The 25,205-nt window shown below is 41.1% G+C and overlaps 2 long non-coding RNA genes across 2 annotated transcripts in view; one reads left to right on the top strand and one right to left on the bottom strand.

Annotated features, from left to right (window-relative positions):
• LOC145448842 (uncharacterized) overlaps positions 1-8,435 on the top strand; it is a 131,542-nt gene extending 123,107 nt beyond the window's left edge. Inside the window, exon 2 of the long non-coding RNA XR_013918035.1 lies at positions 8,380-8,435. This is a non-coding gene — a long non-coding RNA (uncharacterized LOC145448842). The remainder of the gene's footprint in view (positions 1-8,379) is intronic.
• The window catches only part of LOC145448464 (uncharacterized), a 459,562-nt gene that overhangs the window by 259,959 nt on the left and 174,398 nt on the right, over positions 1-25,205 (bottom strand). The gene's annotated exons all lie outside the window — the stretch shown is intronic.

Here is a 25,205-nt window from a genome sequence, read left to right as displayed (position 1 = left end):
CGTTACCAGGGTAAGTAAAACTGCTGCCTCGCAATTTGAAGTAAATTTACTAAAATTTTTCTAACAGTGTAGGCCCGGGGCACATGCAAACTGCGTGATCGTCACGCATAGTGTCCCGTTAGTTTTTTTTATATCCGATATAATAAAACAGCTAAATTTATCGCAATTCAACAGATCTCAGTTGTTTAAGCTATTGATAAATTTACGCAGTACTGGACATGCGCGCAAGGATGAGTGAACCGACTATTCTGCATTTTCAGCTGCGTGTATCGGACAGCACCACGGTTTATATCAGTGCTTGCCCAAAAAGTGTGCACGTTGCAGCCAATGCCGCGCCCGAATATTCATAGGGACACCAGTACTTGTTGGTACACTAAGCTAAGGTGCATCACAAATTTGACGCATCAAATCACAATTACTCTACTGGAGTCGGCTTACGAGTTATATGGCCGGTGAAATGTTAAAATCAAGCCGAGGCAAACCAGCCTAGTAGGCTACAACTTGAATAATTCGATCCATCGATGAGGAAGTAGATAACCCGCTCACCGAAACGTTGAGTTTTTTGTACTTTTCAGCTGTAATTGGAATACGTGAATGAAATCCCCAATCTGTAGATTTATTGAAGTTACCAGGAATTTTCCTGTTGTCACCGAGATACATCTTTGAGATCCGTTCTTTGTACAAAACGTTTTCTGCCGCGTTGAGATATGCTGTATTTTCATGTTGTATTGAGAATTGAGTCCTGATACTCAAATATGTTTTTCCGGGCCTGTACGTGGCTCCTGCACTTTCGGCCCAAAAAGCAATATTCTGCATATGTCAGTATAGGCATTTTTATGAATTTGGTCCGAACGCGCATGTGTCCCGTAGATCAGTCGATTAAATAAGCGGAACGGTACCCGGAGAAACAGGGCTCATTCGAGACCTGTATATTTCGCAGAATAGAATATCTCTAATGCTAGTTGGTCGCATGCTACTCTACAGATGTGACAAAGGCCATTCGACGTAATGAACCGCACCGATCCAGCAAGATTAGAAGGGAAGAAATCGTGATATATATATAAAACGCGATTCTGTTACGCGTGTCAGATTTAATATTAAAATTACCGCCGCGCGACAGTTCATGAGCAAAACAAGTCACCGGGGTATCGCTCATCGTCTAATCAAGGTCTTACTAAAATGTTTTACCAAAAGTCCCAATCCGAATAGCCTTTTCTACATTCATGATATGAGCCGTTACAGCGCGCAAAGACATCGTGCATAGGAATCACAGTATAGAATGTCAAGTGTGACTAGCAGCTATGCTAAATAATCATAATCATAATTTTATTGGGGAATTGCTTTGATGTCCTCCGTATAGTTGGTATTCTGGACAAAATACGAAAGGTTTGGAGATAAAAAATAAGATAGATAAGCTGTTAAATTATCGTAATTATATTGCGTAGCGTAGACTCATCTGACATAACTTATATTCCAATATTTCCACTCACCGTAAATAGTAGTATAATATTTACCGACGGTATATAAGGCAGTGAATATCTTTATGTATGTGTGCTGATTGCGGTCAGTTGCTCTACATGCATGCGCATGCTCTTAATGATAATGCTTATCTCGTGTGTGATATTCGTGTGACGTGTGACATGAGACTCCGAATGAGCTCTCAAACCTAGGCCCGGGGCACATGCAAACTGCGTGATCGTCACGCATAGTGTCCCGTTAGTTTTTTTTATATCCGATATAATAAAACAGCTAAATTTATCGCAATTCAACAGATCTCAGTTGTTTAAGCTATTGATAAATTTACGCAGTACTGGACATGCGCGCAAGGATGAGTGAACCGACTATTCTGCATTTTCAGCTGCGTGTAACGGACAGCACCACGGTTTATATCAGTGCTTGCCCAAAAAGTGTGCACGTTGCAGCCAATGCCGCGCCCCAATATTCATAGGGACACCAGTACTTGTTGGTACACTAAGGTGCATCACAAATTTGACGCATCAAATCACAATTACTCTACTGGAGTCGGCTTACGAGTTATATGGCCGGTGAAATGTTAAAATCAAGCCGAGGCAAACCAGCCTAGTAGGCTACAACTTGAATAATTTGATCCATCGATGAGGAAGTAGATAACCCGCTCACCGAAACGTTGAGTTTTTTGTACTTTTCAGCTGTAATTGGAATACGTGAATGAAATCCCCAATCTGTAGATTTATTGAAGTTACCAGGAATTTTCCTGTTGTCACCGAGATACATCTTTGAGATCCGTTCTTTGTACAAAACGTTTTCTGCCGCGTTGAGATATGCTGTATTTTCATGTTGTATTGAGAATTGAGTCCTGATACTCAAATATGTTTTTCCGGGCCTGTACGTGGCTCCTGCACTTTCGGCCCAAAAAGCAATATTCTGCATATGTCAGTATAGGCATTTTTATGAATTTGGTCCGAACGCGCATGTGTCCCGTAGATCAGTCGATTAAATAAGCGGAACGGTACCCGGAGAAACAGGGCTCATTCGAGACCTGTATATTTCGCAGAATAGAATATCTCTAATGCTAGTTGGTCGCATGCTACTCTACAGATGTGACAAAGGCCATTCGACGTAATGAACCGCACCGATCCAGCAAGATTAGAAGGGAAGAAATCGTGATATATATATAAAACGCGATTCTGTTACGCGTGTCAGATTTAATATTAAAATTACCGCCGCGCGACAGTTCATGAGCAAAACAAGTCACCGGGGTATCGCTCATCGTCTAATCAAGGTCTTACTAAAATGTTTTACCAAAAGTCCCAATCCGAATAGCCTTTTCTACATTCATGATATGAGCCGTTACAGCGCGCAAAGACATCGTGCATAGGAATCACAGTATAGAATGTCAAGTGTGACTAGCAGCTATGCTAAATAATCATAATCATAATTTTATTGGGGAATTGCTTTGATGTCCTCCGTATAGTTGGTATTCTGGACAAAATACGAAAGGTTTGGAGATAAAAATAAGATAGATAAGCTGTTAAATTATCGTAATTATATTGCGTAGCGTAGTTTCATCTGACATACCTTATATTCCAATATTTCCACTCACCGTAAATAGTAGTATAATATTTTCCGACGGTATATAAGGCAGTGAATATCTCTATGTCTGTGTGCTGATTGCGGTCAGTTGCTCTACATGCATGCGCATGCTCTTAAGGATAATGCTTATCTCGTGTGTGATATTCGTGTGACATGAGACTCTGAATGAGCTCTCAAACCTATAGGCCCGGGGCACATGCAAACTGCGTGATCGTCACGCATAGTGTCCCGTTAGTTTTTTTTATATCCGATATAATAAAACAGCTAAATTTATCGCAATTCAACAGATCTCAGTTGTTTAAGCTATTGATAAATTTACGCAGTACTGGACATGCGCGCAAGGATGAGTGAACCGACTATTCTGCATTTTCAGCTGCGTGTATCGGACAGCACCACGGTTTATATCAGTGCTTGCCCAAAAAGTGTGCACGTTGCAGCCAATGCCGCGCCCGAATATTCATAGGGACACCAGTACTTGTTGGTACACTAAGCTAAGGTGCATCACAAATTTGACGCATCAAATCACAATTACTCTACTGGAGTCGGCTTACGAGTTATATGGCCGGTGAAATGTTAAAATCAAGCCGAGGCAAACCAGCCTAGTAGGCTACAACTTGAATAATTCGATCCTTCGATGAGGAAGTAGATAACCCGCTCACCGAAACGTTGAGTTTTTTGTACTTTTCAGCTGTAATTGGAATACGTGAATGAAATCCCCAATCTGTAGATTTATTGAAGTTACCAGGAATTTTCCTGTTGTCACCGAGATACATCTTTGAGATCCGTTCTTTGTACAAAACGTTTTTTGCCGCGTTGAGATATGCTGTATTTTCATGTTGTATTGAGAATTGAGTCCTGATACTCAAATATGTTTTTCCGGGCCTGTACGTGGCTCATGCACTTTCGGCCCAAAAAGCAATATTCTGCATATGTCAGTATAGGCATTTTTATGAATTTGGTCCGAAAGTGCATGTGTCCCGTAGATCAGTCGATTAAATAAGCGGAACGGTACCCGGAGAAACAGGGCTCATTCGAGACCTGTATATTTCGCAGAATAGAATATCTCTAATGCTAGTTGGTCGCATGCTACTCTACAGATGTGACTAAGGCCATTCGACGTAATGAACCGCACCGATCCAGCAAGATTAGAAGGGAAGAAATCGTGATATATATATAAAACGCGATTCTGTTACGCGTGTCAGATTTAATATTAAAATTACCGCTGCGCGACAGTTCATGAGCAAAACAAGTCACCGGGGTATCGCTCATCGTCTAATCAAGGTCTTACTGAAATGTTTTACCAAAAGTCCCAATCCGAATAGCCTTTTCTACGTTCATGATATGAGCCGTTACAGCGCGCAAAGACATGGTGCATAGGAATCACAGTATAGAATGTCAAGTGTGACTAGCAGCTATGCTAAATAATCATCATCATAATTTTATTGGGGAATTGCTTTGATGTCGTCCGTATAGTTGGTATTCTGGACAAAATACGAAAGGTTTGGAGATAAAAATAAGATAGATAAGCTGTTAAATTATCGTAATTATATTGCGTAGCGTAGTTTCATCTGACATACCTTATATTCCAATATTTCCACTCACCGTAAATAGTAGTATAATATTTACCGACGGTATATAAGGCAGTGAATATCTCTATGTCTGTGTGCTGATTGCGGTCAGTTGCTCTACATGCATGCGCATGCTCTTAATGATAATGCTTATCTCGTGTGTGATATTCGTGTGACGTGTGACATGAGACTCCGAATGAGCTCTCAAACCTAGGCCCGGGGCACATGCAAACTGCGTGATCGTCACGTATAGTGTCCCGTTTGTTTTTTTTTATATCCGATATAATAAAACAGCTAAATTTATCGCAATTCAACAGATCTCAGTTGTTTAAGCTATTGATAAATTTACGCAGTACTGGACATGCGCGCAAGGATGAGTGAACCGACTATTCTGCATTTTCAGCTGCGTGTAACGGACAGCACCACGGTTTATATCAGTGCTTGCCCAAAAAGTGTGCACGTTGCAGCCAATGCCGCGCCCGAATATTCATAGGGACACCAGTACTTGTTGGTACACTAAGGTGCATCACAAATTTGACGCATCAAATCACAATTACTCTACTGGAGTCGGCTTACGAGTTATATGGCCGGTGAAATGTTAAAATCAAGCCCAGGCAAACCAGCCTAGTAGGCTACAACTTGAATAATCCGATCCATCGATGAGGAAGTAGATAACCCGCTCACCGAAACGTTGAGTTTTTTGTACTTTTCAGCTGTAATTGGAATACGTGAATGAAATCCCCAATCTGTAGATTTATTGAAGTTACCAGGAATTTTCCTGTTGTCACCGAGATACATCTTTGAGATCCGTTCTTTGTACAAAACGTTTTCTGCAGCGTTGAGATATGCTGTATTTTCATGTTGTATTGAGAATTGAGTCCTGATACTCAAATATGTTTTTCCGGGCCTGTACGTGGCTCATGCACTTTCCGCCCAAAAAGCAATATTCTGCATATGTCAGTATAGGCATTTTTATGAATTTGGTCCGAAAGTGCATACTGCATGTGTCCCGTAGATCAGTCGATTAAATAGGCGGAACGGTACGCGGAGAAACAGGGCTCATTCGAGACCTGTATATTTCGCAGAATAGAATATCTCTAATGCTAGTTGGTCGAATGCTGCTATACAGATGTGACAAAGGCCATTCGACGAAATGAACCGCACCGATCCAGCAAGATTAGAACGGATGAAATCGTGATATAAATATATAACGCGATTCTGTTACGCGTGTCAGATTTAATATTAAACTTACCGCTGCTCGACAGTTCATGAGCAAAACAAGTCACCGGAGTATCGCTCATCGTATAATCAAGGTCTTACTGAAATGTTTTACCAAAAGTCCCAATCCGAATAGCCTATTCTACCTTCATGATATGAGCCGTTACAGCGCGCAAAGACATCGTGCATAGGAATCACAGTATAGAACAGGGGTGGGCAAACTTTCGAGCTCGCGGGCCGCATTCGACATCAGAATCCATTCGCGGGCCGCACTATATAAAATTGTCCCTGGATTTATCAGAACACGTTCATCACGCTCGATGAAAAGCCCACCCTTGACTCATCCACTTAAGCTGGAGGCTGAGCGTTCGAAGGCCATATATTCTGCCATTGGCAAACACCTGTTATATAATCCAGCTTGTGCGAAAAATTATCGAGACGACAGATTTCGCGTCATTGGGAGGGGCCGCTCACACTTTCACCTAGTTGCTTTCGATTACCCCTGACCAGTGTCAGCCGAAAATATTCGGGTTCCTTTCAATATTAATATACCATTTAATTGTATATTGCAGTACCTCCGAAAAGCTCTTTAAAATTGGGATTATAAACCAAAACGCAATATTGGTATTTGATTATATGGTGAGGACATGAAGATAATATATATGCTTATTTAAAACAAAACAAACATTGCTTTGATGATATCGTACACGCGTCAGAAATAGCGGCGAGATTTCATAGGCTGGTCAACCTCAATAACCAATTTGTCAAAACTATAGTGATGAATGTCGGTTGTCCCGATTCTTAGAACAAGATTGAAATATATATACCCTAATTTACGCATACGGAAAACGAATTTACCTTAGACACGCGAGAATCGTTTTTTATGAGCACATCACTGAACTAATTAAAACTGGAGTTACCAATCTGAAATAACACTCGTGATCCCAATTATGTCAATCTCGTTTAGGATTTCTGTGGTATTTAGCAGTTGAAATCTGTCAGACTGCGTGGGCCTTGAGATCAGGGTGTCGCGCCAGCAATTAAACATAAAAAAATATTATAGGAAGTATTGACCTTAGAACATTGGTTCTCAAACTTTTTAAGACACGCCCCCTTATGGTGGTGAAAGATTTCGCGCCCCCCTTATCATCATATCAAAAAAAGCAACCGGGATGCTAGCAAACCTAACGGATAGTTTGATGGCATGCAAGGTTACAATTGTGGATGAGAGATATTTAAAAATGAAGTTCAGACTAAACACATAGCAATAGCCTACATGCCTTGTATGGAAATCGCGCGGAGCGCGATACAATTTTTCGGTTGAGCTCCGCTTCGGGCGCCCTTCAGATGCTTCCCCGCACTCAGTTTAAGAACCACTGCCTTAGGTGTATCATGATGAAAGATGCTAAGAAAAAATTTAATCAAGTCCCTGCATTAATTCGATCTTTAGTACGCGTTCTATCAATGTTTTTAACAAGTTTCTTTAGACTCTCGCGGGCCGCACAGAACGGTGTTGCGGGCCGCATGCGGCCCGCGGGCCGTAGTTTGCCCACCCCTGATCTAACCTGTATTAAAATGTTTGACATCAACAAGTGACTTTTAGTTGTATCTGCTTCGTAACTTGCCTTGGTTAAAAAATACGTTTGTTATCAGCTAGTAATTTTTGATTGTATCCGCTCTGTGATTTTTGGTTGCATTTGCTGTGTATCTGGCCTTGATTAAAATACACATGCTTTCAGTTACTGATATTTAGTACATTCGTTTTCAGCTCTATATGAGATAAGCATAATGTCTGCTAGGCAGTTTTGGTCTTATCTGCTCTGTGTTTTTTGGTTATATTTGCTGTGTATCTTGCCTTGAATAAAATACCCGCCTTGATTAAAATACACATGTTTTCAGTTACTTATATTTGGTACATTCGTTTTTAGCTCTGTATGAGATAACCAGAATGTCTGCTAGGCAGTTATTTGAGAACCAAGAAAATTCATGTCAGTCAGCAGTCGTGGGATATTCACAGTAATCGCCAACAGTATTATCTACGCCAGGGGTTCTCAACCCGCGGCCCGCGGGCCGCATGCGGCCCGCAGACGATTATTTTGCGGCCCGCGACATCTTTCATTATAAACTCAATCATTGCTGACACGGTATTGTAACAAATTAATTTAAATACTTAGCTCTTTTATCGCACCGTCCCTGTTTCGTATGATTACTAATATTTGAATGCAGGGGTTCTCAAACTGGGAGGCGCGCCCCTTAGGAGCGTGAAAGCATCTGAAAGGGGTGCGACACTGCGGTCAACTGAAAAAAATTTCGCGCTGCGCGCAATTTGTCTTCAGTTCATGGTTTTTTCTCTGTGTATAGTCCGAATTTCATATTTGAGAATTCTCTCATCAACAGTCATAACCTTCCATGCCATCAAACTATAGCCGTTTGCAGTGGCGTAGCAGCCACTTGGCGGTTCTGGCTCAGCGCCAGGGGCGGCAGGCTCCAAGGGGGCGGCAAAATGAGGCTGCACAGTGAGAGAGAGATGTGGTATTCTTTTTCGCCTCCACCATCGAGATGCTTTGACGACGGAGATGCGATACGGACGGATAAGATCATCTAGTCCGCAACCCGTTTTTTTCTGCTCCGTGATTGCTGAGCGCCTAGCGGGGTAACCGCGGATACCAGATTTCGAGTCTTTGGTCTGACCCGGCCGGGAATCGAACCCACGACCTACCGGTCAAGAAGCCCGACGCATCACCATTACACTATCTCGCTCGGCACAGTGTACACAGTCGGCTAAAAGAAGCGTAATTGGTAGTCCTATAGCTGGCGTCCCATGACCTAAAATTTAATCAAACAGGTCTCGATCGAAAGCTAGTGTCGCGTTGATTTTGAAAACACGAATTAAAATGTTAACATGGCGATGGAACCACTCCGAAATAGATGCCAAGGCCTATCGTTCGGAGAGTTCGCAAAAAAGGAGAATGCGTGACGAACGATCAGAAAATGCTGGCCTCAGTGTTGTTGAAGAAGTTAGACGATGCATGTTTCAAGCTTTGGACAGATTTAAACTTGAAGCTGAAACTAGGTTTCCGGCATACACCACTTAAATCATAGCTTTCGATTTTTGAATTCCCGCGCGCTGCTGCAAAGCGACAGTCACAATTTATTCACCATCTCTTTTAGAAGCACTTATGACGACAAGGTGGACTATTTGGAGTTAGCTGCGAAAATTGTCATGCCTCATACCTTCGACTTATGCATCATATAAATCAGAAGATTGCTAGCTTTTCGTACAAACCAATATGAGGCCTCTAGGACGAACACAAATTAAGATATATATATGATCATTTGAAGTTGTTTAACTTGAGATTTTAAAAGGGTGGAGAGGGTGGTGCGGAGCAGTAAAACCACGTTTGATCGTAGTGCAACAGCGTTTGATGTTTTACAGCGGTTAGTTGCAAAGCTACTTGATTCGACACCATATTTATGCTCGTGTCTGAAACTTTATCTGACCATTGGTGTTTAAATTGCGAGCTGTGTGAGGAGCTTCTCAAAGCTCAAACTGATTAAGTCTTATTTACGTTCTACCATGAATGATGGTCGGCTATCAGCTCTATGCATTCTGTCTATAGAAAGAGACTGCGTTTAAAAACTTTAATTTGAGGATATTATCGCTGAATTTGCTTTGAGGCGGCTATTGATTTTCTATTTTCACAATACATTCGTTCGTCATTTCTTGTCTTTATTATTTTTGGCCTTATTAACGTTGTGACGGTGAGGCTGAGACGCGGCATATTATTTTTAATCATTTTAATTGACAAGATTGTTTGAACATGAGTCCAAGTCGAAATTTGCTGCGGTCTACTTAGGAGGGGCGGCATTTTAAGCGAGAGCCAGGGGCGGCAGCGCATGCTGCTACGCCAGTGGCCGTTTGTAGCATTCTGGTTGCATTTTGTTATATGACGATAAGGCGGCACGAAATTATTCTCTATCAAAAAAGGGGTGTGTCTGAAAAAGTTTGAGAACCACTGCTTTAATGTGCTCTCGTTTCTTGATATATGCTCGACTTCAGATTGTTATTGTTTTGAATCGGTATTCTGCTGGACTCTGGTTCAAGAGAATCCCGCTACGTAGTTCGCCTGCAATTTTAAAGAGTGTTTGACTCACTGCGGACGGTTGTTGAGATTGCCGACAACGTTATAGACGCATCGTTCAAAATTACTTGGAATATCGCTAAATCCTAGAAATCTGCTACAGACGGTGCGATTTCAATAAGACCTTAACATACTGTGCGAATATTTGCTGTTTCCGGAACCTAGCAGCAAAGACAATATCACCTGACAAATTTCGAAGATACAGTCGTCTGATTCAATCGTGTCCAGACGACTTACGTCAATGTCAGTCGGTCGCATGTTATGAAACACGTTGCCGCGTAGACTGCTTTAACCCAACCTCGGACAAATCCACCGACATTGCATAACTAATTTTCTGGTTGAATTTTATCAGAGTGGACCTGGACATATATGCAGAGGAAACGCTGGCTGGGCAAACGTGGTGAGGGGGCCAGCGAAAAATATTAACTTGGCAAAGCTAACTCTGTAACTGTTGATGTAGGGCCCCAGGCATGGAAGGAAAAGAGAATGGTTGATTTGTTTGCTCAGAAATGGCCCCGAACGCCAGACTTCCTCTCATATCACTCAGAGCTCAGTGTGATAATGGCCTCTGTAACGCAAAAGTTACCGTAATTTTATAATTGCTCACTCAAGCATTGAAACAGAGAGTTCGGTTCTCTGGTGGAAGGGTTTTAAGTTGCATATACCGACTTGGCAATGAATGCAATGGACGCTGCATGAAGGGATTTAATTGCGGCGCTAGAAGATATAAATTCTCACAATAAGCAGCAGCTGCAAACTTACGAACGCTGTCCATTGATGCTTTATAATGCATAAAAACAGACCTGGGCAAAGTGCGGCCCGCGGGCCAAATGCGGCCCGCGAAGCTATTCTGTGCGGCCCGCGAAAGGATGTCTAGAATTCAAAACACAAAACTTGCTTTTTGAATGACTAAAACCATGGGCTGTATCAAATGAAAAGGAAATTTGTTTACTTTGAATCCTGTTCATTAATATGCCACTATTAGGCTACGCTGCCTACGTATACTTGGCATGCGTAATCCAGATTTAAAATAAAGGCAATGTGGCAAAGTTTGAGTAGCAAATAATTGAAGTCACAATAAATCACTCTTTCCATATAGTTTAGTTCAAATCTTCCTTGTTGACATTGTAACATTACGCATTATACGGTGTGTGTTTCAATATGTGACGTGATATGTTTCCAAATCCTTAATTCATAACACAAATCAATCAGTACTCGCGATTAGTATATGACTCATCATATCTATCGCCCATAAAGGATTAACGATATGCCAAAAAAAAGCCGAAAACTGAAATTCAAAGAAGGTTTAGGTTTATAATTTAGAGCACTAAAGATTCGCAGTTAGGGGGAAACCCATCCTTTCAGTGTTTGCCGATCATGTCGCCGAGATTAAGGATTTTAATTGAAGTAGATCTTACGACAAAAGCACGATACACTCGGTCAAGGGAGTGCGAAGTTAAAAAAAACTGCAAGCTTCGCTCAACATAAAGGCTGTGTAACCTGCACAGTGCACACTGCTCGGAAGGTAGCGACCAATAATATAAGCTTTGTACTATTGCACGCACATTTCAGTGCAGTGGTTCTCGAGCTGGGAGACGTGACAGCATCAGAAGGGTGGCGCGAAGCCGCAGTTTATGGAAAAAATTTAGCGCTCCGCGCGCTATACCGCCAGCGTATAGTTGTTGCACTGTGCATTGTCCGATTTGATATTTCACAATTCTCTCATTAACAGCCATAATCTTCCATGCCATCAAACTATCTGGTTGCACTTTTTAATATTTTGTGATATGATGATAAGTGGGCGCGAAATTGTTCACTATATCATAAAAGGAGGCATATAAAAAGTTTGAGAACCACTGTTTTAGAGTCTTAATAGGAGAACGTGGATAGGGGTTTAAAGAAAGCTAAAATGTATTATGTTTAACATTGTTTCGAATCATGACAGCTAATAGATATTTTTGTATTTAACCGTCACTTTGTAATTTAGAAATAAAATTAAAATACGCTTGAGAATATAGCTAATTTTTTCACTCGGCCCGCCAACGTATTTATTTTTCTCGTCTGGCCCGCGGAGGAAAATAATTGCCCACCCCTGCATAAAAATGTACTAAATGCCCGTATACGAGTGGTAAATAGGCTACAGTAGCCTAAATTTAATTGTAGCCCACAAATACACGGTAATATTGTTCTGCGGCCCGCAACGTCTTTTGCTGTTGAAATGTGGCCCGTTACACAAGAGAAGTTGAGAACCCCTGATCTACGCTATCGATGCGTTCGAGGTGGCACTCCTATTGCACGCCTCTAAAACGAGAGATACATCCCGGAGTTTTAGATATCCCTGCTATATGCCTTGTTTTAAACGAGGGAGAGCATTGGCGTTTATCCAAGTTGCGACGGATTCCTGGTTTCCGAAAGGATATATCATTATTGAATACAAATATAAAGCTTAACAATGACAATATAATTTGTGTGATCTTATTGGGCTCAGGTTATAGTACATAGTTGCAGTTTTGAATGCTCTAGGGATCGGCTGAATCAGACAGTTAAGCTTGGCACTTATCAGATGTTTACAGCACTCATGGATATGCACTCATTACGACAAAAATAAATGTCGGTGTTCCTTGAAAGTCGTTGATGGGTCGGATCCACCAGACATTCTACAGCAATCCCAAGAACATAATCACTGTGCTAGTTTTGCCACGGTAGAGGCAGAAGAAATGGTTCAAAGGTATGTTATTTATAGTTTGGTAGTGTTTAGTATGCGTTAACGGATATCATTCTATATCGTGATGAACTTCTGAGCTTTTATATTCAGGCAGCTGGGCTAATCTTGATTTGTAATTCTAATCGATTACGGTACTTTCGAGTAATCGCAATCTATTGCATTCGTAAAAAATCTATGTAACCGTGATCGATTATTATTTCACGTATCTAATAGATTTCTTTATAATCTGTTTTTACGAATAAGCAAAAACGGCAGATTTCTTTATAATCTGTTTTTACGAATAACGGCAACTCGAAATATCTGTATTAAATGAATTCTACAAGCAATGTTCCCTCCAAGCTGCGCACGTGCGCAAATGCGCAGTGCTGAAACGGTCTCTTCGCACAGAAAATCTACGCTGCGCACAAAAAATCAGAAATGATGTTTTTTTTTATAGTTGTTGCGCACTGTTGTCCAATGGACCACGCAGGCGCTAAGATTCGTGAAAATTAAAATGGAATATTGCCAGGGTCAAATAGTGTTATCACTGAAGTCTGAAACCGAGGTACAAGTGCGTTGCGCAAAGGTAAATATTGCGCTCCGTGAAGAAATTGGACTTGACAATCACCTGCGCCTCACGGAAGATATTATTTTAGTATGGCCTCGTACACGTGAGCGATACTGATATCATTTCAAAGCGCATTATTTTCTGGGAATGGCGAAATAATATGGCATACCAAAGTTTAAATAACAATGGGCTATCTTGAAGTTAATCTGCGAGAAACCAACGAATGATAGTCTTCTTCGCGTGGCATGAAAATTGCGTAAGGTACTCAGGACCGTAACTTTCGCACCCCAAACCCTCCAATTGGAGGGGCCGAGCTCGAAGGGGGTCCAAAATTATTTCGAGACTTACCATAAATCATGGTGTATTTTTTGAAATTTTTTAGGAATTTTTTTCGCGCTATACGCGTTTTATTATTGTAAGATATCTGATTATTGGGTACCCTTTCCCAACAAAATTAGGCATGATTTATAGAAATGGGCAGTTGGGCGTCGGCTATTACCGCACCATGACGCGCCAAGGCATATGAAGTTAAAGGCTATGTAACATGCGAATTCAAGAAGTGCGCCAGAACGATCAGCAGCGAGAAAACCTTGGGCGAAAAAGACTGCCCCGGTGCTGACCGAAAACTTCGATATATACAAATATATGTGAAGGCTAATTGTCCATGTCCATGGGCGCCTAAATGGCTGGCACCGAATGTTCCTGTCCTGGCGATCCGACTCCCACAACAAGACAAATGCCATATCGAGGGAACATTATTTTCCAGTTAAGAAATACCAATTTGAAATCATGTACGTCTTTTACTTTAGTACGTTTTGGCGATTTCAATATCTTTTGAAATAGCAGATAGGGGGTCACGAAATAGCATCATGTAACGAAGTCATTATATCAACAGGTACGCCCGAAGATGTTTTATTATTATTTAGAAGGCCTATCTATTCCAACACACCTCACTGGATCAGCTCTACCGGTAAATCTGATTATGTGAGCAGGGAGCGGATAAAAATTGATAGCAATATATATGCAATTCCCGGTCATATTGGCCGATGCAATTATAAATTAGAGAAAATTTTTCGCGCTTCGCGCGTTTAGGGACGCTACTACTAAATGCCCACCCAATGTAGATGATAAGTACCGGAAGAAGCCTAGAGCCGCAGGGGGTATGGGGGACGTAGCCCTCCCAGTAGTTAGTTTGATCACCCTATTGGAGGGTGGTTGCGCACTGTTGTCCGAGGGCCTGCGCAGTGACTTGGCGTGTTTGCGCAGACTCTTGAAAAATTAGAGGGAACATTGCCTACAACTGTATGTATAGTTACATCAACCAATAAATTGGTGCTGTCCAGCAATGACCAAATAGTATATATGTATTGTTCTAGAATGAAAATTCGAAACTGTCAAAGCAACGAACTGCCATCTCAGATATATGCATCTTCTATGGAATCAGCCCAGTTAAGTCCCTTTGGAGCGATTGCGATAGGTAGGAACCATCAATCGCACTCGAAACAAAAATTATCAAGTTGTAATGTATAAGAACATTTGTGCTATTTGCGAAATTATTACACTGCTATTTGTTTCATCCCTCTTTACCAAGATCCTAACAAGACCTGTAAATCGGTCCTTTGAAAACGGATAGAGGGGTAAATCTGATGCTCTATGACAGTGGACGGTCTGCTACTTATATGAGATTTGTCGTATTTTCAAGCGACGAATTACTTGACAACATGGAAAGGTTACGATAACATCGCTTTTTATTCATGCGAGATTAAACAACTTTATAGCAGACGTGTCTCAAGTATCGGATATACATGTCGGGAGAGGATATTTTCCTTCAGCTGAATACTCATTCATTCGCCAGGTACCCGGAATGGCACGATGACGGCACATTTAAAACGGTACCAAATCTATTCGGTCAGACGTACGCAATACATTTCGTCAAGGGTCAAGACACGTTTCCTGGGGTTTATGCGCTCTTGACGCATAAAGACGTCAATATTTACAAAGATTTACTGCATGTAGCGGGTTAACAATTAACTCTTCCCGATGGGTTTCTTTATACAAATGTCTATGCTAGCGGTGGTTGACCTACTACATTCTTGGATTCTGCTCTGCATATTCTACTATGCAAGGCTAATATGGATACATTTATTAACAGGTGCTAAAACAAAGAAGGCCCAACTTGCAACCAAAAACCCTAATGACCGACTTTGAATCGGCAGCCATTCGGGCATTTTCGAATGAGTTTCTGAATGTGAAAATTACGGGGTGCCTGTTCCATCTAAGCAACAGTGTACAGAAAAAGGTGCAGGAGTTCGTATTAAAAACTGAATATCAATCTTATCCCGGCTTCTCCAGTCAAGCAAGCCTTTGTTTAGCCAATGGCGATATCGCTAATTGATAATAACTGGCGTTATCGCTAATTGATAATAACATGTTTTGTTGCAGGGGAAGTCCTTGACGGCCCTGGCTTTTGTGCCACAGTCACTGTTGAACGATGCTTTAATATATTGACTTCCTCCGGCAATGGCTGGCCATTTGGCCAAGTATTGCCGACGACTTGGCTAATTATTTTCGAGATACATATATCGGTAGGCTTTAATAATATTCTATCAATATGGGCATATTTCTCTTAATATCTTTTGTGCATTAGGTAGGACAAACCTTGAACAAGGCAGTGTCAGGTGGGCACTATTCCCACCCAGCATGTGGAAGGTGCGGCGACACACGATTGACGGGATGGACCGAACGAACAACTCCGTTGAAGGGTGGCATCGGCATACTGGTTGAGGGTTGCCACGTAAATTTTCGAATTTTTTAAAATGTATCAAGTAAGTTTATTATCGAATGTTGCTGTTAATTTAAACTATACAAGATAGACCCTATTTGTCTGAACTTGAAGTCGTATTTTCGAAGGAAGGATGTCATGCAAAAGGAAGTGGATCTAATTCAATCTTCCTCAGGCCAGAGACCGCGTACAAGAAGAAAGAAATACGTTACACTCAGCGAAAATTTGAAGCGACTCTGTGAGGAAGCGTTGACTGGCAACAGGCATATAACTTTTCTGACAAGAGTGGCATACATTCTTAACTGAGTAAATATATATAATAGCGATCTTAAGAAGGATGCGAGCATATAGCTCTGAAAGCTTTTGAATTTGGTTTCAATTGACCATACTGGACGCTAAATCTGTGGATATCACTATTATATGTTTACCATCGGAATGTCTCGTGTAAAATCACTCGGGTGTCGCCAGTTCGTTCGTTTCGTTGTATTTATATGTCAGTCATGTTATAAACTTCAAATCAACTGACAGAATGGTTGCTTTCAAATGTGTGAACTAGATTATCTGCTGGATAGTGTGGCCTATATCCGAAATCATCATGCAATCTCTTAAGTTTGGAAGACACGGAGAGGCGAGAATAAGCAGCAGTTGAGTTTCAGTCGGTCGATCCTGATCGGGGCGTTGCTCGTCTTCGACCGCAGTATTATAGGTAATGTTAATTCTCGCTAATGTCATTCTCGGTAATGTCCATTATCGGGAATGTATTCTCGGTACTGTCCATTTTCGGGAATGTATTCCCGGTAAAGTAATTATCGGAAATATACATTCCCGGTAATAAAATAATAGCAATATGCATTCTCGGTAATGTCAGTCTCGGCAAAGTCATTCTCGGAAATATCCATTCTCGGTAACAGTATTATTGGTAATGTAAATTCTCGGTAATGAGCAATTGAGCATTCTCTGTAATAGCAAAATCGCTAAATTGGCAACACTGTCTTTGACAAACATTTCACTACTTTTGTCTCGGTACATTCCCACTTCACCCATTCTGCCTCATCAAATGGGCTGTCACTTCCGCTTGTATCTAAATCGTCCTCAAAGAAATGTTTCCAATATATTGGTGCCGTTACCTGGAACTCTCTAGCAGTAGGCCAGTGAAAAACGTTTTTATATTAGATATTAGATATATGTGGTGTTTTATGTACACAGCACTAGCTTTGTGTGATTTCCTTCCGTAATTATTAAGTCCGTTTGTCCTTTAGTTAGTTAATCTAGGCTTACCATACGTCCTCTTTCAAGAGGATTTGCCCTCTTTTTTGACTTTTTTGAAAGTGTCCTCGGAGGACGCCCATTTGTCCTCTTTTTTGAGATTTTGTCCTCTTTTTTGAAAATTGTGGTCAGATTTAGGGCAAATTTCGAGTGATATGCCTCAAATTAGCACAGAAGTGAAGCTCCGGCGGGTATTTCGGAGTGAAAAACGGTGATTTTAGCTCTGAGCGAAAAGATGACCATTTTTTTAGTCATCCACCTGGCTATGTGGAGAGAAAAACGGTTTTTTGAGCTCTGAGCGGGAAGTGATGACCCTTTTTTTTTAGTCAACCGGTCACAGAGTGGGAAAAATTAACCGGTTTTTGAGAATTCTACTCCGGTTTTGCAAGTTGCAAATTTCTGAAAAAGTATCCTCTTGTTAGATTTCCAAAATATGGTAAGCCTAGTTAATCATTCTGGTATAGGACGTTTCAAGAGTAGCATGTGTTTCCTGATTTACTTGTATCTCCTGATTTACTTGTATTTTAAAGTTTCTTTCCTTGTAGCTTAGTCTACAGTCTACACCACTTCAAGTCAATAAAAGCCTAGGAAATCGTGTGTATATCAAGAAGGTTTTTCTCGAAAGGTCACGACAATTTTATTGACTCAAACCGGATAGCATGGCTAGTTCACGAAGAGAAGTACATTCGAGTGCTAATACTCCAAACCCTCCCAATTGCTCAAGATTCGCTGAAAGTTTCAATCACTGGGAAAAGATGCTCAACAATTTCATCACTGCAGCTGAGGCTTCGACGACGCAGGCTCATAACTCAGATGGAACATTCCCGCCTTGACTCCCGATAAATTGTCGATCCTTACAGGGCATCTATATCTCCTGAAGTCTATGCAATATTCGAACATATGGACACCTTCATAGCGGCCATTTATGTGCTCAAGTCCCTGTATCGGAAGAAAAAGATATAATTTATGAACAAGACCCGGGCAAATCTATCACCGAGTTGTCACAGGAATTGCTCATTCTTGCACGTGATTGTTCGTTTGACGCTGTAACTGATGACGAGACAGGAAGCTGCACGAGATTCGTTAATTACTGGTATCCAATCATCGGCGCTTACTCGAACATGACGATTTGATGCTCGAAAAGGCGACAAAGATATATGAGTCTCTCGAACAGGCACAAAGTTATTATGAGCAGCAGAGTCGACCTGTTATGAATGTCAACAGCGATCAATCCACCAATGGTTCCTATTTATCGGCGTTCAACAGCGATGTGCCTGCCTACGTGACTGCCTAATCGCGTCGAGCAAGTGCGACGGTGAAGACATCGTGCCATGTAACGGGTTAAGCAGCCGCGGCAACTGAACCGTGAAGGTCCTGTGAAAATTTCAATAAATTGCAGCTCCATTACGGTGGCGTTCCGAAGGAAATGGCTGCGGCAAAAATTTTTGTTCGTTTTGCCCTTCAAACTTCCCCACATTTGTCTTATGACACTGCAATGATGTGTTAACTTGTCTTAATTTTTAAGGTAAAAGCAATGACTTCTGTCGTGGGGCACTGTCTAAATGACTCTGTGAGAAAATTGTACCCAGGAGTTGCAACTGCTGAAGTTGAGAGCAAATACTGTGTGAAGGGCAGAAATGGAAAGAAAAAAGCTCTGTGTAAACTCAGTTTATACCAAATCATATATCGTAAGTTGAACATATTTGCTGTCTCTAAATTGTTTAACATGATCTCTAATTTAGGGGCTCGCTGCAATATTCATCAGACTGTTCTTGAAAAGGATGACGAAGAAGCGGTGAGATCTGTGCTGCATCATGCACCTGCACAACTCCAAACGCAGCAATCTAAGGCAGTGCTCTTCAACCTTTTTCGACGTGGTACACCCTTTTAAGGTTTGCTCAAAACTCGTACACCCCTGTTCATTAGGGGTCTTCAAACATGACTATTTTTCTCAAATCGTACTGGCCAGAGATGAGTATGGATTAGGATTAGGTTTTGAAAAAACAGGATTTGTGAAATTTTGTCGGATTTGGATTGGATTTGGATTAGACAATTTTTTAAGAACGGATTAGGATTTGGATTGGATTTACCTATTTTCTGGGAGATTGAAATGTCGTGTGGCGAATGGCGACAAACTTTATTCAGATCAGTGATTAATGTACTTATGGTTACTAAGTTATCTTGAATCAAGTGAATCGTTGGTTGTGAAAGAACATTTTCGAATCCCTCCATTGCATAAATTAGTATTTTTTCTAAATTTCCAGTTAGATTCGGATTAGGATTGGACATGGACTTGAATATGAAAAATTTATGGATTAGGATTTGGATTTGGATTTGAAGGTTCGGATTTGGATTGGATTAGGACATAGAAATTTCAAATCCGCTCATCTCTGGTACTGGCTACTTGATAAAATTGTTAGGTTACCTAACTTAAGCCTACACACCAAATTTGGTTCAATTCCAACTAGTAGCCGCCTTGCTACGCGAGAGGAAAGTTTCTATTTACTATACAAAAATAAATGACGAAAAATTTGAAATTTTTCTGTTCACCCCATGAAAGTATTAGGTTGTCTATAAAAACTACGTTCTTCAAATTTGGTTCAATTCCGACCAGTAGAAGCGGAGGTATTGCCGTCAAAAAAAATAGATTTGAATAAAATAGTATTTGGTCACAGAGTCTATTCGCAGCCAGTTAGGCAGCCCGCCACGCAAATTTAGGCTTACCATATTTTGGAAATCTAAAAAGAGGACATTTTTTCAGAAATTTGAGACTTGCAAAACCGGTTAATTTTTCCCCCTTGGTGATCAATTGACTAAAAAAAGGTCCTCTTTCCGCTCAGAGCTCAAAATATCGTTTTTCTCTCCGCATTGCTAGGTGGATGACTAAAAAAAAGGTCAACTTTTCACTCAGAGCTAAAATCACAGTTTTTCACTCCGAAATACCCGCCGGAGCGTCACTTCTGTGCTGATTTACGGCATATCAATTTGCTCTAAATCTGACCTAAATTTTCAAAAAAGAGGAAAAAATCTCAAAAAAAGAAGACAAAAGGGCGTCCTCCGAGGACACTTTCAAAAAAGTCAAAAAAGAGGTCAAAAAAAAGAGGACGTATGGTAACCCTACGCAAATTGGAATTTATTTCGTATCAGAGTAAAAACAGCATGATATAACGAACGATAATCTACCTAAATGTAACAGTATTGGGGGGAGAGTAGGTAAAGCTACTGCTGCAGAAGCGGTAATTCAGATCAGAGATGATAGCAGGCGCACCAGCCTACTGCGCATCAGGCCTGCCACACACCACACACAGTCGATAGTAGCACATGGGCTGCAAGAGATGTCAGTAACCTCAGATCGTATGCCGCTATACACAGTCTATTGTCGCTAATTTACATCACTTATAACAAAATACTAAATTGCAAATGTATGGCGAAAGATTGGACATACAATCGGCATTTTAAAACAAAAGGGTTTCGATTTCAATATGGAAGCTGTTTCGGCCCTGGCTAGCTACGTCACTTCACTTATGTGCATTGCGGTATTTATTAGCGTCGGGTAGGAAGCACGGATTCAAAAATTAATCGCGGCGGTTTCCTCACAAATCAATAAAATACAAATGACTAGCTGAACACATGCCAGAGTGGAATTGGTGGTAACGTCACGCGCAACTTTCCGTTCAATTCTTTAATTATTCTATGTAAGAAACCCTTCTGTCACGCGCAACTCATTGCCGAAAACAACCACTGTTTCCAATCTGGAACACATGTTTGTTAACTGCATACTTTACAACACCAAACGGAACCATTGGTCTATTGCCGACGGCTAAATGAATAGAAGAAATATTTGCTTATGACATCACAATCAAGCGGTGTACAGTATTACACTTGAGATAACATTGTACCATATTGCTCGTTAACCTGTGCGTCAACCTGTCTGTACTGACCCATAAACCGGCATTTCTGATTGCTAGCCATCGGCTCATTGTTACTCGGATCTGGTACACCCCTGTACACCCCATCCGAGTGGTACACCCTTTGCGAATTCTGGTACACCCTAGGGTGTACGACCACCCCGGTTGAAGAGCACTGATCTAAGGTACATAACATATGATTGTGTGAAAATATGGGATGTGGACGGAGATCATGGTTAGTGTTGAACCATACTATGCTGCTTAGGCTTCTGAGTGTAGGATATCTATTTTGTCAATGCCGCTGATGCGGACTAGGATTCCTAATTTGCATTAGAATTATAGCTACACAATGTTTTTCAAATTTGATTTGCAAAAGACTCTCGGCCTTATAGTAATAAATTATTTTATATTTACCATAATGTCTTATTCAGTAATTTGTAATGTGTGTATCAAGCAGTGTTGGGATCAAGTCACTACATTCGAGTCGCGAGTCATTGCACATTTTGACTTGAGTCAAGTCAATTGATTTTCTATGGTGACTCGAGTCAAGTCGATTCACTTGATTTTTGGAGGTGACTCGAGTCAAGTCAAAATTCGAGTCGAGTTGGTTTTCGAAGTATGAGGCATGATTAATGATTACGTCATTGCATTTTGCCAGCTGCGTGAAATGCAGATTGAGTGGTCATTGATTTTGAATCAATGAACGAATATAGAGGTACGCAAGAAGGTGCTGTACCGCGCACGATCATTTGATGATTGGTCGCTCTCATGGGTTACACCAGCGTTTCGCGAACAATCCAAACATCAAGATACAGTGATCTTTATTGACACCGATTACTTGATGACTTGAAATTGACCCGTAAATTTTACTCCCAGTCAAGTCATTTTAGCAAAGTCACTCGAGTCGAGTCATACGAAAAAGGTGACTCGAGTCATCCCAACACTGGTATCAAGGTTTTCGGAATATGATAGCATTTTAAAGTATCATTTCATATTTGCTCGAATTCATTTCTCGATTAATATTTTAGAAGGAGAATACAAAGAAAGACAGTATCTTGTCTCAACCTTGCCCCTCGCGATGGCGAAGATACGTGGTAAAGGCGTACACTGTTGTTTTGAGTGTATCGAGTTCGAGCTGTTTGACCTGCCTCTTTTTTTAAATCTTGCACACTTGACCATTTTGTGGTATTTCGTTGTATTTCTGACAATGTTCATTGTTCATACATTGATTGATTGTTCCTTTACTGACAGTTGTCGTGTTCACTCAGGGCTAGTATTTGAATTAGCTGCATTTTTATTGCAACACCTTCGTATTGTCACTTCCTTTTCGAAACTTGCTAATTTTTTTATGTTAACATTGTGCATTCTCATCTGTGTGTGCAGCGGTGCTAGCCTCGTTTTCATTCTCGTCACCTGACTTCAAGTTTTGCTAATCGTGCCTCTTTTCTGGATTTTGGAAACGTGCCCATTTCTCTGGTATTCTGTATTTCTTTGGTATTCTGTATTTCTTTCAATTTACTTGATTTTTCACAACTTCTTCATTTTAATTGATTGATTTTGACTGCATTGATGACATTACAGTTGGCTTTCTGTTGTTTTGATTCTAATATAATTTCCGGAAACTGGAAAATCGATCGTGTGGTGCGTCTCGATCCTGGTGATGATAGGGGTAGGTGTGGTAGAGGCTCACTGTGTAATTATGTCTCGCGCGTGTCAGATTAGGTCACTTTAGATCAGTGGTTCCCAACCTTTTTATGCTAATTCCCCACTTCCGAATTATTCCGAGCCTTCATTCCCCACCTAAAACCTTTTTATCCATATCCACCGTAATGCTACCTCTAATAACATTTTGCAAGACTTTGCTTGGTAAATAGTACGTGCTATTGGTGATTGTTAAGATCCCCGGAATTGATCAGCGCACAATAAAATTAACACAACACTGAATTGGTAACCGTAAACGCAACCCCGTAAATATGTATCTATACCCCGACGCGCATCCAGCAGAAATAGGAGGGGTTTGCAAATCTTCCAAATGCGCGGGGTAGCATCAATTTACATACGTACATGCCGAATATTACATGGGTCAGATAAACTTCCTGATGTTGACGAACTCGTGCGCGCAATATATATATAAGCCGCTGTAAACTACACTCTCGCACAGTACTAAAAAACTTGAAATGTCATAAATATGTAATTTCATTTGTAACGAGTACGCATGTGCTATCAATTAGCAAGTCCATGATATCCCTTCAATACATGTTCAGCAATATGAGCTCTTATTACAACGAAGCAGAATTTTTCTATCACTATGTTTCGTGACCGATGATGATGTGCAAATGAATAAAAACATTTGCTGGAGATCGCGTGTAGCTATCTAGGCGATTCTCGCTAATTGGATGAACTGATATTATGAATCGCTGAATTGCAAATGTGCTGAAAATAGTCGAGATACTATCGGCATTTCAAAACGACATTTAATAAAGGAAAAAATTATGGTAAAGATTTTTGCAAAAGTGAGTCTATTCCCCACCAGAAATCCAGAAATTCCCCACTATTTGGGAACCACTGCTTTATATCGTTTGGTTTGTCCTGACGTCCTGACTTCCTCCCTCCTCTGGCCTGGGAACGATTTCACGGACAGTCACTGACCGGTCACTGAACGTCAAGGGGATTCAACACCTCCAGTCCAAGTGAACAGTCTAAGGCAAAGGTCGGCAACCTACGGCCCGCGGGCCGGATCCGGCCCGCCAAGCGAAATCGTCCGGCCCGCGACTAAATAATTAGTTACCACAAGAATACGGCCCGCCACTTCGTAATGAGGGTTCCAATCTGCAGTGCAGCACTGCTTGGAAAGAATGCAGCATTGCTATGATATAAGTAGCATACGTTGTATTAGTCTATTAATACGCCATAAAACTGGTACGAAGGCGGTTGACTAGTATCTCGTACTAAAAGTAGGAGATGGAGATTGTCTGTAGAGTAGACTAGAACAGTGCTTATCAAGCGGGTGTTTTGCGCAACCGAAGGTATACCATACTTTTAAATGATTTGCCACGCTGGTGGGGTGTGACAATAAACACGCCGTTCCTCTGCCTCAAAAACGCCGGGAACATTTCAGACGTAATGACAAAATTTCAAACTGTCCCCGTTTAATTATAGATAACTAGCCTCCGTAGGTTAGTCAGCGGTAGTCTAATTCACCAGAAGACATTGTACGCCAACATAACAATCCTGAATAGTGTCGATATTGATCACTTTCCTATACTGGAAAAGAGTAAACCTAGTACCATGCAGCACTATACATTGGTAATTGTGATACGAAATGTAATTATTGAATTTCCGCCCTCTTTTCCGACATTCGTTCTGTACACAATAAATTCTGACTACTCAGTATACTCCGTTTAATGTCGACGCCAATACCATGCCTGAAAATTTCAAATTAGCCCTCTTGAAATGCGATGCAGTTGAATTGAATGACAAATTTCATACAAAGAGCATATCGCTGCATGGCCCTGACAAAGAGTAGTTTTTGAAATGGGTCTTTATCCCAGCTTGACCAACAATGCAAAAGAAATGGCATCGACTTTAGGTAACACGTACACATGTGAGCAATCGTTTTCAACAATGAAATTCACGAAGAGCAAGCTATAAGATTAAGTATTCCAACGCCGCTTTAGAATGTGGTCTGATTCTTGCTCACAGAGCGAGATACTGTAACGGTGATGCGTCCGTCTTCTCGAGCGTTAGGTTAGGCCGGCTCATACCAAAGACTCGAAAATTGGTACCTGTAGCTATCCTGCTATGTGCTCACCAATCACGGATAACACGGAAGAGAAAAAACGGGTGCGCAGACTACATGACCTCACGGCCATATCGCAGCTCCGTCGTCAAAGCATCTCGATGGTGCGGGCGAAAAATAATATAATCTCTTGCTTCATCTGACTTGTTACCAGAAGTGGAAAACCTTTCACAAAGCA

Source organism: Botryllus schlosseri, chromosome 10 (genome assembly GCF_051294905.1).
Source record: "Botryllus schlosseri isolate E-star chromosome 10, Bs_hap1, whole genome shotgun sequence".
In the NCBI taxonomy this organism is placed as follows: domain Eukaryota; kingdom Metazoa; phylum Chordata; class Ascidiacea; order Stolidobranchia; family Styelidae; genus Botryllus; species Botryllus schlosseri.
Note: the sequence above shows the minus strand (reverse complement) of the source record. Positions and strands in the feature narration are given on the sequence as shown.